At 40.2% G+C, this 13,231-nt stretch overlaps 1 protein-coding gene across 11 annotated transcripts in view; it reads left to right on the forward strand.

Annotated features, from left to right (window-relative positions):
- NHSL1 (NHS like 1) overlaps positions 1 to 13,231 on the forward strand; it is a gene marked incomplete at its 5' end in the record, with an annotated part of 304,070 nt that overhangs the window by 208,566 nt on the left and 82,273 nt on the right. The window lies entirely within an intron of this gene.

The following is a 13,231-nucleotide window of genomic DNA, read 5'->3' on the forward strand; positions in this document are numbered from 1 at the left end:
TGCGACTTGCCCGGGGTGTTCTTAGGAGAGGGAAGAGAGAGGGGATCCAGAATGGTTAAGGTGGCTTCAGGAAAGGCAGGAGTCCAGGAGATTCCAGAGTTGGTAGAAGGTTGGCTGGGGAAAACCAAGAAGCTGAGAGTCGTGACTTTTCTGTTTTCAAACAGAAAAGGTTCCTCAGCAAATGAAAAGGGAGCCCCAGAAGATGCCTGTGAGGTGGCATGGTAAGGGGGAGAACAAGGCATGTGGGAGCACCTAGCCCCAGATGGTACTCCGTCTCTCCTTCCTTGGCCATCTCTTAGAAATTTGGAGTTTTTCTTTAACCCATTCCTCATTTTTAAGAGGACAAAGGAAGCTCTAGTTCCTTCTTTTCCTGCAAAAGTGTTGCTATAACAGAATACCTAGTTTTATGCAAAAAAAGGCCAATATTATCCCAAGGTGGCTAATTTATATATCTAGGTTCATCCAAAATTTGTTGATATTCTGAAATACCTCTGAGGTTCGTCACATCTGACCAAACTGTTTTGATAGAATTTAGGGTGTAAGTATTAATTCATCAGATGTTAATGGGTACTTACCATGTGCCTGGCTCCCCCCGACCCAGGAAAGCCTTCCATCTCCCACCGTCCTGGACTTCTCCCAGGCCCAGGTCTCCTCGGCACCCAAGACCTTTCCAGCTGCTTTCCTGTCCTCTCAAAAGGCACTACTGCTTGCGCCTGATTTGGGGGTTCCTCTTTCCCCAAGACTGACTTTGAGAACAAAGCAAAGCCAGAGACTTTTTAAAGGGTTTCCCTGCTAATGATGACCCAGATAACAAAACATTAACAGATTAATCTATGAAGAAGATTCAAGAAATCCCAGCTCTGTCCGTTAATAACATAAGCTTGAGTAAAGATCTCCTTAGCTTTGAGAGTAGCAGCTACCTGACAAAAGATCAAGGATTAAATAATAACTTACATAAAATGCTGGACCTTTTCTCACAAGTATGTAGTAACGTTAGTTAGATGTGACCTCTCTAAGCGCTTCATAAAGTTACTGATTAGACTTACCTTGGGCTTGTGCAAGTAAAGACCGACTTCTACCACAATTTGCGAATACAATGTTAACTATCATATATAGTGAAAAAAGGCAGATATCCGTCTGGTTTTTCACTGCAACATATTTACACCAACTTTTGTAAAGTTTTCTGGAATCACCGTTGTATAAATACACCCAGATGAATACAAAGAATCATAAGTCACATATACTGGCAAATGAGCACTGTAGCAACACAAATATTTTGAAAGCGGGGGAGGCCAAGGAGAGTATCCTGACGCGGTTCTAACTGCTCCAGCGGAAGTGTTTGCTCCCACAGCATTTGAGACGAAAACCATTCCTTTTTGGAAATGGAAATGTTCCTGGCAGAACAAATACTTGATAAAAGTTTAAAACAAGATTTGGGCTGCTCGTATGGTGCCTTTTATAAAACTGCTTTGTATTCAAAAAAATCTCTCCATATCTATAGATGAGCGGAACGGATGGGTGGGTAGTTTTATCCTTCATAGGTAGACATGTCCTTATTTCAGGTTGACTGTTGAGGAATCGGTAACTGGCTCTCCTTGATCGCTGGAGTATTTCTCCTTTCACTCAATTCCTTCTTCCATTGTTAATTGGCCCATTTTCCACCTCAGAACAGGTTAGTGAGTGTACGAGTTGTCCAGCTGAATTGTCAGTAAATTACAAAGGAAGTTAAAAAAAGTAGCAGACTCGAAAGATGACATTGTGCGTCCATTCCTCCAAAAAAGCAGGGTCCATAAACGCCGGAAGGACTGAATGCAGATGAGTAAATTTTTGATGGCTTTAAGCATGATTTAAAGCATTGGTTAACATGAGATAAAACATTAGTTTGATATTTGCCATCACTTTTAGGTTTGGGATTATATGATTACAACAGAGACAGCTTCTTTTCAGTCACCTATTGAGAACATCTAAAGCTTAAAGGTCCAGTATGTTTTCTGCTTCCCACAGAAAGTTAATGTTGGTATGGCAGACATTATAAATCTTTATTTATATGCTTTTTTGGCTTATAGTAACAAATTTGGCTAGAAGTGAGTTTGTCTTAGTTGCTCCCCGCCTCTCACTCACCTTCATGAAATCGTTGAATAGATCCATTGTTGGAGTGTTATCTGCAAAAGATAAAGTGTCTGTGAACTGAGGGGAAAACAGGAGCCCCTAAAATAGATGAGATTCCTTTGGCACATGACATACCAAAGGCTTCTCCCCGACTGCTATTTTGGACAGTGTTTGACTAGGTTTTCTTTAATTTTCCCTTTCCCTCATTTCAACATTGGAAAGTGACCTTCCTGCTCTGTGTATGAAGACCAGCTACCTTTCTCTGTCTCCCGCTTGATATTGGCCCCTAGCAACTCTGTGATGTCTGCGATTAGGTCAGGCTGTAGGGGTGCCCGATAGAGAAGCGAGAGAACAGGCAGGCTTCTCTCTGCCAGAGTCATGTATCCTCACTGCACAGCGAGAACTCTCATGTCAATTCTAAGATAATTCTCTAATCAGTGTCAAGAGCCCTTTGCTGCTTTTCAGTAAGGGAATCTAGTATTCGTGATGTACTGATAATTCCCACATTTCTATCTCCAACTGGGACCTCTCCCCTAAATTTCAAATGTGAATATCCAACTGCCTCCTCCACGTTTCCAACTGGATGTCTAATGGACTTCATGAACTCCTGGTCCCCTTCCCGCTTTGTCCCCACATCTGTCTCACTGCAACCGTCCTCATTTCCATAGGTGGCAAATCCACTTTTGCAGTTGAGCAGGCTATAAACCTTTAAGTCATATAAGATTCCTGTTTCTCTCTTAACCTCCCCCGTTTAATGTCAGAAAATCCTATTGACTCAATTAAAAAAAAAATCTTTTCTGGGATCTGACTACCTCTGGCCACTTCTACTGCCAGCTCCTTGCCTGGGTCTCACCTGGACGACTCTCACAGCTTCCCCTGAGAGCCTGTTTTCAACCCAGTAGCCAGAGTGAACCTTTGAAAACCTAAGTGAGCTCATGCCACTCCTTTGCTCAAAACACCTTTCACTCAGAGTAAAAGCTCAAGCCTTGGCAATTTCTTGTTGTTTTGGGAACATCAGTCACAGGCCAAAACTAAACCATAGAGGAGAAAAGTGGTTTTCTAAGAACCACAGAACTTGTAGCTGTGTCAGATCCTTTATTCTGGCAGAAAATGCAAAGGTTTCCTTGCTGAAACCACAGCCCCAGGTGAGTAGTGTTCTTGTCCGGTGCTCGTGGAAGGTGTGGTGTTTAATGAGATGCCTTCATCTTTTCTGCAGTGGGAATGAAGATCATTCCAATCTGTCTCATTTTATCATCAAATGTAGCCATTTGTGTATTTAATGCAGCTACCAAGGTGTACCTTTAGTTTTTAAGAAATAAATTTGATAAGAGAGTTTCTCTTGGAATTTTGGAAAATTGATTCCCATGGCTTTTTTTTTTTTTTTTTGGATAGGGATTAAGTTAGAACTAAACAGTAGGGAGCCTATGCATATTAGGAAGCTAACAGAAATATTTAATAAGCAGCTCAGGTTTTATTCTTATGCATATACTTGTTTTGCTGAGCCTTGGTTTGTTATAAGGAATATCAAAAAGTCCTCTCATGATAAGTGCTTGATATTTTACTCTTTCATAGAACCCCGGCTTTTTTTTTTCCCCTTTCATAGCATTATTAAAATGGAGGGCAGGCTCTGACCCACTCATTGAGTGAGATTTGCAGGTTCTTTGTGACATACCACGTCGTGTGTTTGGTAGTGAAAGGTGCTGTGGCTTCCCCACTAGATTCTAAGCTCCTTGAGGGCTTATCCCGTTATCTTGACCAAGAAAGAATTCCAACTGGTATTTGTGATTAAAGGAATGAAATGTAATATTTAACCTAGTTCAGGTGGAAAGGACTTCATCCATCACTCTCCATGAAAATAAATGGACTCTTCTGAGGATAACTTAAAATAGAAAAGTAGATTTTTCTACTTTCAATGGGACTGAAAATATGCAGGCAATAAGCAGAGCAAGGAAGATTTTTAACTTTCGAAGTTTTATTTTCTATAGCAACCTGATAGAAAAATCTAGTGCAACGATTTCAGTCATTAATGGCTTGTTAAGATGGGGAAGCTGATCAGAGAGGAGGAGGAAGGTTAATGTGTTTCTAGAAATTCAAACATTCAGAACAAATGAGTCTAGACTTTGTGGTGACAGGGAGGGGAGACATGCTTCCCAGGGACCTTCTTGGTCTTTGAAGTGGCAGGTCACCATCAGGGAAATGGCCAGTCCCCTGCTGGCTTCTCTCAAGCACCGTCCTGAAGTGGTTACACTTCTCCTAAAGGACTGGGGATTTACTCACTAAGGAGAAGCGCAGCCTTTAAGCGCTTTCTTCCCTCTTGAGTTTTCAATTGGAAAAAAACAAAAACAAAACAAAACAAAAACTCTGCTCCAATGCATAGTCCCATGAATGGGCAGTTGACTGTAGATAAAAGGAAAGTGATAAAATTATCTTTAGAAATATGAGATTATTTTCTCTTAGCAAGTCATCATTTAAATATGGGACTTTTTCCTTTTAAATATTTCTATTGAAATTTTATCTCATTTGACCTTCCTATCCCTGATTCTAAATTTTCAGATCCACTGGATTATTTTCTAGGGTTCCCCTGTATGCATTTCACTCTATTTCCATTACAACACTTGTTCCCCATTTTCTCCGTCAGTATGCTTACAATTTGGTCCCTGTGTTTTTCTGTCCATGTTAGGTACTATGAGAACAAGCTGGTTATTATTCAGGACCTTATATCAGAGTGTACCTAGAGGTGCTTTATTAATATCTGTTAGTGAATGAGTGCTTAGCTGCATTAAGGACTTTATTTCTTCCCCTTTACCTCTGTGAACTATTATGGTTATTAAAAATCACAGGAACTTTAACCTGTAGATTGTGTTTTCAGCTCAAATAAAACAAAAACAGTAGGCCCATCCATCATTTTAATGACCAGTTGAGATCTTACTAAAATGCACATTCAGGATGGTGAGCCTGAAATCTGCATGATGTGATTAACCATGAGTAAAATTTTTGCATGTGAAGCAGAAAGACTCTTAACCTAGGAGTCAGAGAGAGTTTCTCATCCTGAGTCTATCATTTACTGACTCTGAGGAAGCCACTTAACCACTGAGCCATTTTCCCCATCTAATAAATAGAAGTGGCTGCCCTGCCTACTTGATGGGGTGATTTTGTGGGAATCAAATGAGATAAAGTACCTGGAATGTTATTGGGGAAACTGGCAATTCTCTTGCTTCCTCCTCTTTCATTTTCCTATACTTCCTGTCAATTCCCCCTTTTTAATATGTTCTGGAACCTGCCTCTCTTCTTCATCCCCTGGGCTAGCACTGCCTTAGTGTGATGACTTAGCATTTCATGCTTTTATTGGTTTATCGGGAGTCTAGCTTTCTGATTCTAGGCTAACTGCTCTCTGATCCCCTACTTCAGACCCTATCCAGAATGTAACAGACCTCATTGTGTTTCTTCTCTTACTGTAACTCTTCAGTTTCCCCCCCACCCCATAACATTGCCTTCAGGATAAAGTTTAACTTCTTTAATATGATGCAGGAGAGCCCTTTATAAAAGAACATCTCCCTGTTTTCCTCTTCAGCCTCAATTCTCACTTGCCTCTTCCCCCATCCATATTCACCACTTTTGCTCATCTTTCTTTGCACGTGTCAGGACCCTCAGCTTAGGAGGACTATCTGTTTCTCCCGTCACATCTACCTAACGTTTAGATTGGACCGACAGGACTTAGTTCATACATTACCTCGTCTTGGAAGCTCTCCATCACTAACATTCCAAAGCCGGTTTTTAAGCTCTCCTCCGTGCTGCCTGTCACATTGTCATGCAGCTGTCTGTCTTCTTGTGCTAGGCAATAGGAACCTAGAAGGCAGGGCATGTGTATCAGTCATTGTCCTTGATGCTAAGAATCACATAAGACTTGATTGAGTTAATTCATTCATATTTGAAAATCTTTAAAAATATGAGGGAAAATTCTGGTGTATCATCTGGCTTAGTATTAGAAGCAAAATAGAAAACATTACCCTGCCCGTGTATAAAGTTATAAACTGTTCACACCTGGGATACTGAGGCTCATTTCCAACTGTTCTCTTTAAGTAGGTTCCAAGGAGTTGAAATGCATTAAGAATTGCACAAGTAAGATTTTTTTTTTTTTGGTCTGGGAAGAAGTAACTACGCCAAAAAAAAGTCCTAAAGTAATTTGGGTTTTACCTGGGTAAACCATGTTTGGGATGCAGGACCACATTATTCTGTAGGAATAAATGACACGGATATTGTCAACCAAAGCCAGGTGTTCGGGTCTAGGGATTTATGACCTGGATGGTGGTGCATACCAAAAATATTAACCCATTCAAGACAAGTACAGATAAACAATTTAATGATGGAGCCATAATTGATTATCAAGGTAAGATAGTATGTTTGAGTCTTCTGGAACTCAGGAATCCAAATCATGGAATACTGCTCCTCTGCTCTACCAACCGTGATATGCAGACTCTGGCCCCGTGATGTTCATCACCTGGCGCCATGCCTGTCATCGTGTTACACTACATGGCAAAAAGGGACTTTGCAGATGTAATTAAGGTTACTACTCAGTGACCTTAAGAAGGGGAGATTAGCCTGGATTATCTAGGGTGGGCCTTAAAGAGCAGAGCCCCTGGCAAAGGGGGAGTGGGAGAGGCTCCAAGTGTAGGAAGGATTCAGTGTGCTCTTGCCAGCTTGAAGATGGGGGTAGCCACCGGGAAACCTTGAGAAGGAACTGAATTCAGCCAACACCTGAATGAGCTTGGAAGCAGCTCTTCCTCTATAGTCTCCAAGTAAGAGCCCACACCAGACGACACCTTGATTTAGGCCTTGTGAGACCCTAAGCAGAGAACCCAGCCAAGCCTGCTGGACTTCAGAGCTGTACAGCCCTGAGATAAATAAGTGGGTATTGTTTTAAGGTGCTGAATTCATGGTATTTTGTTAAAACAAAAATGGGGCTGACGTATGGGAGCTTCTTAGTTTGGGAACCTTTCTGTTAGGACACTTGATTTCCGGTGGCCCTTCATATTGAATGGGCTATGTTTGACAGACACTAAAATTAAATGCTTTCTGATAGCTGTGAGGGGTCTTTACTTCTGGCTGATCTGAGATCTTTCCCTGACCTCCAGAACATCAGAGTTGACCCGAAGCATGCCCATGAGTGTGTCTTAGACTTCTAAAGGCTCCAGTGGAAAAATCAACCAGGGGAATCTTACGTTATTATATGCTGACTTTGTTCAGGAAAGGTTAACAATAATAAATCTGAGGAATGAAGATTGTGTTTGGTAGTACAGTATCAAAGGCTCATTCTCAATTTTTCCAAGTGTTGTATAAAAGTAGGACATTTGAGATGTTTACTTCCTTTTAGCATAGTTTCTCTAATATTGCCTTTATGAGAGCTATTCTCTGTCAAAGGCCCCCTCAAGCCCCAAATGCTTGAAATATACTAATCTTTTGTTAAGGAAAAGAGAGAGGATTTGATTGTGACTTCATTTAAGAAATACTGTACTCTCATGTTGCAATTCTAATAAGCTATTCATTTTATTTGTGATGTACAGGACAGGCAAAGACTTAAGTCTGGGCCATGCTTTGTCAATGTGGTGAATTTGTCTGTGTTAATATTAAAACAGTTGACTTGGTATCAAAATAGGAAACAGTTGTGTCTGCATAGGATGATAATAGCAGAGTCAGAAATTAACAGAGTTGATAACCCTGCTTACTCACTGGCCTTTGTAGAAATTGACTTCGGTCTAGGAGGACAAATGTATCTATCCCTCTCAGAACACGGAATAACAACCTTATAGATAATTCTTTGACTAGTTGAAAAATGAAAATTAAAAAGAATAGGCTACTGACTTGATGGGGCAGCACCGCCAACAAAGTTTAAAAACCTGACAAAATTTTTTTTTGCTTGCTTTGCTTATTTTATATGTGTAATGAATTTGAGATATAATTTTAACTTTGGAAATGAGAGTTTCATTTGACCTTCTGCACATTCATTTCATCCCTCAGATATTGTCTACATTTTCTTGTTTTTCTAAGTCAGTCTCTTGTCTTTGTCTCTGCATATTTATTTTTTCAAAGGAAACATTTATTTAGTGTGAGAACAAAGCTCCTGCCCAGTGGTGTTTGAAGACCAGGCTGGCTACTAAATTGTCTCTCCATTTCCTTTCTTCCTTGGCCCTCACACTTCCTTGGGCACACTTATTAACCTAGATCTACTTATTTATTGTTTTTCTTCTAAATATGTTTCATCCCTTCCTTCTGAATGGAAACCTTTGGTTTTTTTCTCTCCGTTCTACCACTCTTTATAATTCTTCATTACTCCAGTTTCTCTCTGAGTATTAGGAATATATTCTAAAAAGAAATATCAGAAACAAAATCTTGATATTTTAGGCTTTTCGTATAATCATCTGACATTATATTTACTTACGAAGCCTTCTAATTATGTCAAATAACTTGCTTTCTCTCCCTGGTCCTCTCACCTGAGTCTTATGTGTACAATTTACTAGTGCCCAGTAAATTACAAAGTATGAACTGGAAAATGGCCCATGAACCTCAGAGGAGGAATAAATTAGGAGACAAGTCTGGGATCCAGTTCACAGGCTCTTGTGTGCAGCTGTCTGATCACTGGTGACTTCAGCTCTGCAGGGGACTGTGTGGCAGGGGGCAGGAGTCACCTACCTTCCCTGCGTCTCAGCTCTTTCACCTCTAATATACAGATGGTAATTCCCTAACTCGTGAGATTTTCATGCACTTTAAATGGTATAATGCATGTAAAGCTTGCCTGGAACCTGTCTAGACCCGATAACTGTTAACTGCCGTTTTTCTTTCTGTCCTATATGTGTGTTAAATGCCACATAGCCTCTGTTAATCTAACCGCTGTTTGTGACACTGTAGCGTCAAAGAGGATCCTTTCACTCAGCGTTTTGTTTCCTAAGTGGATTGGTAGGGATCATACCCACTTGTTTTTACTCTTCATATGCAGATGCTCTCATCGAGTGCCCGTACACCGGTAATCCTGCTGCACTCTGATTTGCCAGTGACGGGAGCTATAAACTCAGCTGCTATGCACGAACGAAAATGAGGGGATTTGTTCTCATAGTGCGACAAGCCTTATAAGCCTTATTACTCTGTTGTCACTTCATATTTTAAAAAGAACAGAAACTTTTGCTGTTGTTGCACTTTTTGCCTTTCCTGCTTCACTGTCCCAGGCTGCTGTTTGTGAGCCGCATTGGAACGTTCATCTAAATGTCTGTATGGGTTTTGGTGTTTCATTGTGGGGTTGTTTTTTTTCTTTTTCCTCTGCACATAACTTTAGTTTCTAAAATATGTAACTACGAAAGAAAGCCTTATCTGTACAAAATCCAGTGCAGCCTCACAGCGCTGTTCTTGACCTCATATGTCAATAGGATAAAAAGGAGGAGCCCGAAGAGAGACAACATTGATTTGTGTGCTGCTTATACAGCTGGCTCAATTTGCTTTCTTGTTTAAACACTGCAAAGCAAAGACAAAGAAGCTAATGTTACACACATTACAGGGTGTATTACCTTTTTTAAGGCATATCTGTAAGTGTAAAGAAGCAGGATAGATGCTGGGGGAATTTTAAAAAAAGGACCAAGATTGACAACATTTTTATGGGTATTATCAAGATGGATTTTATTCAACTTAAGACGCTGTGTCAGGTTATTTTAAAATTCATTAGTATTGCAGGTAAAAAATAGAAGGAAATGAGGATATTTAAATACAAAAGTAGACTCTTGAAAGTAGTGATACAGAGAAAGTTAAATTTCAAAACTGATGAAATGTAGCCAAAACTGCATGCAGAGGAAAATTAGTAAACTTACATGTTTGTATTTTTAAGCCAAAAAGAATAAAAATCAAGCTCTTGACTCCAGGAAAAGTATGAAGGTTCATAGTTATTGAAATGGCTTATAATAAAAATTGGAGAAAAATGGCAAACCCACTGGAATTTGTTCATATATTACAGGTGTTCTGGGTAAAAGAAGAGAGGGCAGGGAAGGGGCATATATAAGAAGGAAGAGAAGTGGGGACTGTGTATGACAAAATATGAGGTTTTAACATTGTGACCCGAGGATAAAATTTTAAATTTTATCTTTAATCTTGTGATCATTTTGGCCGAATATTTTCAAATCATTTTTTTCCCTAATAGACTTCCTTATCGGACCCCAAATACTTCCCCAACACTTAAGTTTTCCTGAGAACTCTGCTGCATTCCCTCACGTATCAGCCTAGCTAACCTCCAATTTTATGTTGTCTTTTATTTTGCAACAAAATAAAATGGTTTTATATCTTCTTGCTCGGGGTGCATATAGTGATTGTACAGGACTGAATCCTTGCTGTTTCTGACAGGCCAGAAGCATCTCTTTTATCTATCTATATCACATAAGTTTGTGCCCCAAATAGAACTTTGAGCTCAACTTGTGTGGTTCTGTCGTTACAGATGTGAAAAAAACCAAGGCCCAGACACAGTAAGGTTCCAGGTCTCACCTATCAAGGTGTGAGGACTAGAAATGGCAATCCTTGGCCAAAGGCTACTCTGTCTCTACCAGTTTGTAGCCAGCCCAGTTATTATATGTGCCAGCCCTTCCAAGACCCTTTCAACCAGTTTTCTCTTTGGCTTTTATTACATGAAAATTTGGCAAGAAGGGCTTCCATCATTCAGATGATTTTCAAAGGCAAAGACTCTCCTTTTAATTTATTTTTGATATTTAAGAATGGTCCTGTGATAATCACAGGAACATCCCTTCAATATTTTTAAATTCTGTTTTTACTTGAGTACTCACTTGATGTGGAAGAATACCTTTAAATCACTCTACTGGTCTTTCCTCTGTGGAAAACTTTTTGGCATTATCTACGTAGAAGCTGGATATATTCACGCTATGAACCAGCAAATTCCCCTTTTAGTGATGTACACAACATAAAGATATAAATATGTTCACCAAATGACATGCATGAGAATGTTCACAGCTGTACTTTTCATAGTAGCCCCAAATGAGGAAAAAAACAAATGTCCATTAATAATAAAATGGATGAGTAAGTCTGTTACCATACAGCAATAAGAATAAACAAACTACTGCTACATGCAACCGCCTAGATGGATATCACAAACATAGTGTTGAGTGAGATATGCCAAACGCAGAAGAGTATGATTCCCATCATATAAAATTCAAAAACAGGCAGAAGTAATCTTTGGTGATGATGTCAGGGTAGTGGTTACCTTTGGGACATGAACAGGGAGTTCTGGGAGCTGGTAACCATCTATGTCTTGATCTGGGTGCTGGTTACATGGACGTCCACTTTGTGGCAATTCAGTAAGCTGCTCACTTAACCATTTGTGCACTTTTCTGTACCCGATAAAAAGTGCACTTAAAATTCATGCTTAAATTTAGCTTTCGGTCCTCAGGCTTTGTGTGCATCTATGTGGGGCTTGGCTTGCTGTGTCTGCTTTGTTAAGTGCTTATTCCTTCCCTAGGCATCCCCAGAGGGCCTGTGGGGTGGCGAGTAGTTAGGAGGGGGCTTCCAGCATCCCATACCTGGTTTTAATTCTTGCCCCACCACTGGACAAGCTTACGGCCTTTGAAAATTACTTGGCTCCTTACTGCGTCTCTGTTTCCACAACGACAACTCGGGGCTGTAATCAGCATCAGTGAGTTAAATGAGATAATGCATGGAAATGGTCAGCTCAGAGTAAGCACTATTAACTTCTAGCTATTGTTTTTATTTTGTCTCCCTAAAGACTGTTCTGTCCTTTAAAAATACAGAGCAATCTTGCTATTTGGCAGCAGGCTAGACCTACAACATAGACATGGGTTTGGGCTTCCCATTCTTATGTCCTTAGATTTCATACTCTCCATTACTCTTCTGTTCCAGTATTCATGATGATTCCATGTCAAGAATTCCCAATCAAGGGAGTCAAGAATTCCCCTGTCTCAGTGCACTGTCTTCTATTCCTGGAGATACGGAGCTATTTTGCTCCAGCTTTTTTACCTTAAAATGTTCTCATTAATCCATTGCCTTCCCCACCCCCTCCACCTCCCAATGATAATTTTTTCTTCCTAAATACAAAAAAATGCTGGGTGAACTGCAAGACATGGGGGGCAGACTTCCCGTAATTGCCTTACTGGGTACCTTTTGCCCAAATGAGTGATTCTTCTCAGGAATGTTCGGAACCTGTATCCAGCCATTGTTTGGTGGGAAGATGGAGATCGCAAATGCTATACAAAGAGATCAGGAAAGGGTGAAATGGGGGGGGTGGAGACCCTTTCTTTTTTCCATTAATGAAACTCATCGATTCAGAAAATAATCCCCTCCCTTTATGCCTAAAGATTATTGTCATTCATTAACCCAGAGTGTTGAACCTTGTTTTGTAATGTGAATCTAAAAAGGGCTTTTCAGTGACCCATGGACACAGAAACAAACCAGAGAGCTTGAAGAGAAACAGACCAAAAATTTTCTGAAAAGGGATGTTATAATGACGTATCTCAGAGTTTGAAACTACTTTCTTGACCTCACATATCCTTTACATGCCCACCCATTTTTTCTCTTTGTCTTCAGAGCAAAACATGTTAATAAAACAGGCGCTCTACATCCAGTCTCCTCACTTTCCCGCCGCCTCTTCACTTTTTCGTGGATGTGGATCTGGATTCGTCCACTGTGCGCTGTGCATCCCCTCAGGGCGCTCGCGGCTTCCCCGTGGCCGGATGCAGCGCTTACATTTTTGTCTTTGCCTCACTTTAGTAGCACATTCTGTGCACGTGACTATTTTCCCCCCCCTTGATACAGTTTCCTCCCTTAGAGTTTAAGAACCTACTTCATTGGCCACTTCTTGACTCTTTCTTCCTCTTTCTAACCAAGAGCCTTAGGATTCCATCCTCCGTTCTCTTCTCTACCTGCCTTCTTTCCCCAGGTGTTCTCATTCAGTGCTTTTCAGTACCTTTTGTATGCTCATTTCCAAGACTTTTTAAAAAAATTTATTTTATTCAAGTATAGTAATTTACAGTGTTGTGTTAATTTCTGCTGTACAGCAAAGTGATTCAGTTATACATATATATACATTCTTTTTCATATTCTTTTCCATTGTGGTTTATCACGGGAT

The sequence above is a fragment of the Balaenoptera borealis genome (genome assembly GCF_965194805.1).
Source record: "Balaenoptera borealis genome assembly, chromosome: 9".
Taxonomy (NCBI): domain Eukaryota; kingdom Metazoa; phylum Chordata; class Mammalia; order Artiodactyla; family Balaenopteridae; genus Balaenoptera; species Balaenoptera borealis.